The sequence below is a fragment of the Megalopta genalis genome, chromosome 6, assembly GCF_051020955.1.
Source record: "Megalopta genalis isolate 19385.01 chromosome 6, iyMegGena1_principal, whole genome shotgun sequence".
Classification (NCBI taxonomy): Eukaryota; Metazoa; Arthropoda; class Insecta; order Hymenoptera; family Halictidae; genus Megalopta; species Megalopta genalis.
In genome coordinates this window covers 17,065,958-17,073,962 of record NC_135018.1, presented here as the reverse complement: position 1 = coordinate 17,073,962, position 8,005 = coordinate 17,065,958, and positions in this window count along the sequence as shown.

The following is an 8,005-nucleotide window of genomic DNA, read 5'->3' as shown; positions in this document are numbered from 1 at the left end:
GCAAGTTGTCATTTGTTTTAATCATGAAGATTTCACACTCGCGAATATTCTAAGTTTCAGATGCTTCAACGCTTCAGGCACACAAATCTTCGAACATCCGAATTCATAAATATTCTAACACACGAACATTGTTCGAACGTTCAACTGCTCGAATATTCAAAATTATTCAAGTTCGTCTGAATAACTCCGAAAATCAAATAATCCCCCCGGGTCTTCATTTTAAACAGCAACATAAAATCCAAACTGGGCAATCCTCTTTGCCAGAGAGGAATAAATCTGGCTATCGATTGCCGAGCTTACGTGGCGAAACGCTAAGCTTCCAAAAGCTTCCGAGCTTTTCAACCAACATGAGATTAATCGTCATCGCGGAATCGCGCCGCCTTTGATCGATTAAGCATTCGACCATTTCGATCTGGTAAACGCGTAGACAAGGAATACCGTGATCGGACGCGGATTGCGACGGCCGTATCCATGCAAATACCCGTCCTAGTACGGATGATGCTGCTTTCGAAAGGCCATGTCGATAACGAACAGCGACCTATATTGCTAATAACGTTGCGTTACGGCCGACGCTGCATCGGGGAAATTTACCGTGGCTTTCGCCGGCCGGTTATAGCTGTCACCTTATTTGTCAGGAATATTGCGCTATTCGGTCGTGCGTCAGAATTTGCCTTGAATGCGACACGCTCCGGATACGCCGTTACAATGCCGGCGTCCTTTGCGATCCGCCTTTTAGCCGGCGTTCCCGGCGACCGTCGTTTCCGCTTTGTTAATTAAGGTTAATTATAGAAATCAGACGACAGTGACGACTGCTCTCGCTCCTGGCCCACTAATTACCGCGGAGGCAAGGATAATTAAAATTCGATGCCGGCAAGTCACACCTGACGCCTATGCTTATTCACGCCCCAAGACGGTGCATCGACGTTTGATCGTTTAGATTCGCTGCTCTGGCATTCGAGTAGATAAGAAGATTCTCCATTCTTTTTTTCAGATCAGGCGAAAATCCGAAATCGTGTAAACAGTCGGCAGAACTTTCGTAAAACATTTTCGGAAAAACAGGATATAGCTCGCGTAATTTGTATTGTTTTCTCTTCAACAAAATTAATCGTGTACTTTAAATTCCCATAAATCTACAGGGTGTCCCGAAAATGTCTCGCAATACGGAAATGTGGGGTAGCTGGAGTCATTCTAAGTAACTTTTCCCTTTGCGAAAATGCAATCTGCGGCTTTGTTTACGAGTTATTAACGAAAAACACTGACCAATGAGAGGCGAGCTCGCTTAGGGCTTGACGACCGAGTCAATGAGCGCACGAAGCCCAGTTCCGCTCGTTGGCTCGGCCGCCTTGCGCCAGCATATCTCACCACTCATTGGTCACTCTTTTTCGTTAATAACTCGTAAACAAAGCCGTGGATTGCATTTTCGCCAAAGACAAACTTACTTCAAATTACCTCAGGAATCTCCCATTCTCGGACTGCGAGACATTTTTGGGACACTCTGTATATGCGGAAATCTAATGTAAAAAGTTTAGTACCTCTTCGAATCGAAACTCATAAAAATTGAAAATCGACGCTGTACATTTACTCGAATCTAACACTTCGACTGTCGACGAAATATTTTTTTTTTTATTGACCTTTGGACTCGTTCTTCGTTACAGCCATTTAATTATATAGAAGTTGATTAGCATCTGCGCGATTGAAGAAATTTAGAGAACTGATTTTTACAATATTATATATATATATATAATATATAATTAAATGGCTGTAACGAAATAATATATATATATAAATATATATATTTATGTATATTATTATTAATATATATATTATAAATTATTATAATATAATAATAATAATAATAATAATAATAATTTTATAATATAACATTTACGGATATCATAAAAATGGGAGTGAGAGACATCTAGAACTGAAATCGGCAATTACTTAGTTGCCAACCCAATAGTTAAAACTGATGGATTTTATTCACCCGCGCGTAATAAATAATAACAATATACAGTAACAATAATATTAACATTATTTAAAGGATACAAGCTGCATTCGACGTGCCAGAAGCTTCAAGAAACGAGTTTTATCCAGCTTTCCGAAAAGTTCTATGCGAATGGATGAACAATGGCGCCGCGGAACTTTTTATCTCCTCCGGGGTTGTGTGCCATAAAGCTCGGCGTGGCAGTTTGAACCTGTTAGACAGCGCGAAATTGAACATAATGACAAGCGAGCGATCCGGGAGCGTCGTTGATCGGTGTTCCGCAATTACAGCCTGCCGTTTAATTACGCGAGGATGTTCGTAACTGTTGTGGGTCTCGTTGCGTTTCACTTCGTTACTGGCCGAGCCGAGCCGAGTCCAATCGGGACGGGACGAGTCGAATGGGATCGTAAGCCGACGCTTAAATAACAGCGAGACAACGATGAATCGCTATGTGGGCGCATCTTAATTAATTCACCGTCTTAGCAAATAATTGAACCATCGCCGTTCACGTAATGCACGCCTGTGTACGCGTACACAGTCCGCTTTTTCCGCGCTGCGTGGGCGGCGATGCTTGAATAGATTGCCAGCGCATCGCTCCCAAATTGGTTGGCGTGTTTAACGCAATTAGGCGATTGTGTAAGTTCACAGGTAATCATGATTTTACCGATGGTAAAGTGAGATACAATAGAACCACGATTATCCGGCCTATCAAATGAAACGTAAGCGTTCGGATAAAGGAGCGATTACTTAACCCTAGGAAGATAACCATATGACAACGTACGTAAAAGATAACCATACGCTTCAGAGGCGCATGCTTTTCTAAGGCGTCAATTTTATACTAACAATGGATATTTATTTAAGTTAATCTAGTCATTTTAAAGGTTTGGCATTATTGTAAAAATAAAATGCATTTATATTATATTTTTTTATATTTTAAGTAATTTTAAACTTAAATCACTAGACCTCTATGAAAAATTAACAAAAATCAACAGTCTTCGCAGGCGCCTCTGCGACGTAGGTTATCTTTCTCGGGTTAATGAAAATGATAGATCGAATTTTTATCGGTTCCTAGGATAGATACCGTTGCGAGAGATGCGCGATCGTGATTAATTCACAATTGTTTGAGTTAACGAACGTAAGTTTTTTTCTCGGTCATTTTAATCCTGTGCGACCCGCGTGTTTTTGTTATTTCTTTATTGTCACCTTGCAATTTGATGTATTCGAGAGATAAGGTCGCGATGAAAACATCATTGATGACATTGAAGCGTGAAACGAAAACGGATGAATATTTATCGAGACTCTTTAGTGCATCCATTTTTGAGGATAAATATGCCATGAATTTTAATGCATTTATGCGTAAGAAAGCGACGACGTTAATAAATATTTATAGTTGAATTTCTCAAGTAACATAAAAATCGTCTGCATTTATTATTGTATTAATCAGCTACATCGATATATCTTTGTTCCAGTATCTTTTTATAAATTCAGAGTAATATAACATAATATTTTCAAGTTCCTTAAACGTTTTCACTGCTTTGCATCTGATCTCTCCAATTTAACTTTGACAACCATGGTCTGTTTATGGCATTTTCACTTCATGGAAATAAAACATATCTCTATCCAGATTCTTATGAATATAAAAATGAAATTATGCATGAGAATTTACAGACTAGAATTACGCTCTGGCAACTTTCGATGTACTATATACAGCTGTGTCGTTGATAGAAAATTCTTTAGGATCATTTTACTTTCTATTTCCGCGGTGTGCCGCGTGCTCGTGGGACGCTCCTTCTTCAATTCCGAAACTTAATTACATTCACCGATCTCTCTGTACGTATAAATTACGCGCACCCATGTTTATTAATAAACACGTATAAATTCATTCATTAAATCTGCTCTGTTTCTTCGAATTAATGAACAACCCACGCAATACGTTGTGTGTACGCATCCAATTTCGATTCGTACACCGATTCGATTATCTATTATATATTATTTGATATTATGTTATTATATATATATAAAATGATATCGAATAATATATAATAAATATATATAATAATAATAATATATAATATATAATAAATATCGAATAATATATATATATATATTATTCGATATTCTCGGGCTAATATTCGAGACAAATACAGGCTGTTCCAAAAATTACTCGTAATCGGAAAATGAGGGGCTCCTGAGGCCATTCGAGGTAACTTTTTCCATAGCGAAAATGCAATTCGCGGCTTCGTTTACGAGTTATTAACGAGAAACATTGACCAATGAGCTTCGTCTGCTCGTTGGCGAGCGGACAGCCGATCTCGCCTCTCATTGGTCACTGTTAATCGTAAAGAGGATTAACGTAATCAGGAATCGGGGGTTCCTGAGGTCGTTTGGAGTAACTTTTTCCTTAGCGCAAATGCAATCCGTGGCTTTGTTTACGAGTTAATCAAGAAAAACACTGACCAATGAGAGGCGAGATCGGCTGGCGAGCGAACAAAGCCCAGTTCTGCTGATTGACTCGGCCGCCTCGCGCCATTGGTCACTCGTCTCTGATTGGTCACTGTTTTTCGTTAATAACTCGTAAATAAAGCCGCGGATTGCATTTTCACCAAGGAAAAAATTACTTCAAACGATTTCAGGAACCCCTCATTTCCCGATTGCGAGCGACTTTTTGGACAACCGAATATGGACATCCTGTAATAATACGAATAGTATGCGAACAGTATCAGAGTAATAAGACGAATTTATAACTAGACTGCGGATATTTCTTTTTATAATAATTTTTACAGTCGAGTATAATGCGACGAAATCTTTTAAACTCTTTGAACACTCACCGTGTTTTGCATTCGGTATACACGTTGCGGCCATACTATGCATAAGCAACTGTAATAATACGAATATTATACGAACAGTATCAGTAATAAGACGAATTTATAACTAGACTGCGGATATTTCTTTTTATAATAATTTTTACAGTCGAGTATAATGCGACGAAATCTTTTAAACTCTTTGAACACTCACCGTGTTTTGCATTCGATATACACGTTGCGGCCATACTATGCATAAGCAACTGTAATAATACGAATATTATACGAACAGTATCAGTAATAAGACGAATTTATAACTAGACTGCGGATATTTCTTTTTATAATAATTTTTACAATCGAGTATAATGCGACGAAATCTTTTAAACTCTTTGAACACTCACCGTGTTTTGCATTCGATATACACGTTGCGGCCATACTATGCATAAGCAACTGTAATAATACGAATATTATACGAACAGTATCAGTAATAAGACGAATTTATAACTAGACTGCGGATATTTCTTTTTATAATAATTTTTACAATCGAGTATAATGCGACGAAATCTTTTAAACTCTTTGAACACTCACCGTGTTTTGCATTCGATATACACGTTGCGGCCATACTATGCATAAGCAACTGTAATAATACGAATATTATACGCACAGTATCTGTAATAAGACGAATTTATAACTAGACTGCGGATATTTCTTTTTATAATAATTTTTACAGTCGAGTATAATGCGACGAAATCTTTTAAACTCTTTGAACACTCACCGTGTTTTGCATTCGGTATACACGTTGCGGCCATACTATGCATAAGCAACTGTAATAATACGAATATTATACGAACAGTATCAGTAATAAGACGAATTTATAACTAGACTGCGGATATTTCTTTTTATAATAATTTTTACAGTCGAGTATAATGCGACGAAATCTTTTAAACTCTTTGAACACTCACCGTGTTTTGCATTCGATATACACGTTGCGGCCATACTATGCATAAGCAACTGTAATAATACGAATATTATACGAACAGTATCAGTAATAAGACGAATTTATAACTAGACTGCGGATATTTCTTTTTATAATAATTTTTACAATCGAGTATAATGCGACGAAATCTTTTAAACTCTTTGAACACTCACCGTGTTTTGCATTCGATATACACGTTGCGGCCATACTATGCATAAGCAACTGTAATAATACGAATATTATACGAACAGTATCAGTAATAAGACGAATTTATAACTAGACTGCGGATATTTCTTTTTATAATAATTTTTACAATCGAGTATAATGCGACGAAATCTTTTAAACTCTTTGAACACTCACCGTGTTTTGCATTCGATATACACGTTGCGGCCATACTATGCATAAGCAACTGTAATAATACGAATATTATACGCACAGTATCTGTAATAAGACGAATTTATAACTAGACTGCGGATATTTCTTTTTATAATAATTTTTACAGTCGAGTATAATGCGACGAAATCTTTTAAACTCTTTGAACACTCACCGTGTTTTGCATTCGATATACACGTTGCGGCCATACTATGCATAAGCAACTGTAATAATACGAATATTATACGAACAGTATCTGTAATAAGACGAATTTATAACTAGACTGCGGATATTTCTTTTTATAATAATTTTTACAGTCGAGTATAATGCGACGAAATCTTTTAAACTCTTTGAACACTCACCGTGTTTTGCATTCGATATACACATTGCAGCCATACTATGCATAAAATTCGCAGTCTACTCATAACTAGGAATGCTTGAATCTCTATTCGAGAGGTATATAATGTACATAGATTAATTAGAGAGCAACGCGACGTAAAAACAGCGAAAACATCTGACGTAAAAACGGGAAAATACAGAACGCTTTGAGGTTTCTCTAGAACATCATTCCGTAAAAAGTTTATAAACCACCTACGCAGGAACTGTTCCTCTCGTTGAATTACATTTAAATAGGATCATTTTTCAAGGGACAAAATTATTTTCCATCGACGGGAATGGGGCCAGGCGGTAACCTAAATACGCGGCTCTACCTGCGCGTACGTTTGATATTTACATTAAAATATATTAAATCTGAAACATTCGCGTCCACAAAGCTTGACGGATATCGCCGTCACTGACCCAGTTATACGTGGAAACCGTGGATCACGCTCGCGACCGTTAGCCGTTGGATTTTCAATAAAGCAAACGCATATAGAATGTTTTGCACGTTATCAATTTTACGGTTATTGGGCGGGCTAAGCATTCCGCGCACCTAGCGTACCTGAAATAAAGAACGTCGACGAGAATGGCGATGTAAAAGAGCGAAACAGAAGCACGGGAACGAATTTCCACGCGGGTGACGGAACGTTATTCCGGCGGGCTAAGTACGGAATTAATTGTATCTCATTAAAAGTTCGCCGGAATCCACGTCACTACCCTGTCAGCGGACGCCGCCTGGGAATTTACGGCTGGCTTTAAGAAAAACTTCGTTTGCATGTCACTGACACGTCCCTCGAAACTCCGATTAGAATAATTATTCCGATTTTTTTTTCTCTGCAGGCGAATGCGGAAACGATGTTTAGGGCGATTCCGAGTCGTGGCGCCGAGTTTGTAATACGATTTTCGTAATAACGGACGTGTTTGTGTATGTGGTACGTCGAAGTAAAGTTGATTTTGTCGTATTTTTTTAACGATGTTCCGCCACGTCGGCGCTTCTGTCGCCTTTTAAAATAATAATTGGATAACGCGATGCGCCGGACCGTGTATTTTGTGCGTTTGTGAAAAAAAATTAGTAGAACCAATACAAAAGGACAATGGAATTGAGGATGTTAATTTCTATTTGAGCCGTTTATTTTGAAAGTGGCACAAGTCACTTTAGCGTAATGAAAAGTGGTGATTTTTTAATGTCTATACGAAATTATTTATACTGAGAAAAATAATATCAGTATCCTGAGATAACAAATACAAGTAAATCTTCTCGAAAGTTAGCATCCATATTTTGAAACGTGTTAAAACACAAACCCTTAAATGTATCGACTTGAAAACAAAGTGACTTATGTCACTTTCAAAATAAACCGCTCATTTTACTCGTGTTCGTAGCGATTGAATACTTTTGATTTTGCGAAGGGACTCGTAGCGTATACCGATACCTAACAGTCGAATCGTGGTTGCTAACGTACCAGCGATCTTTTCGAAGCAAAACATGCTAAAAAC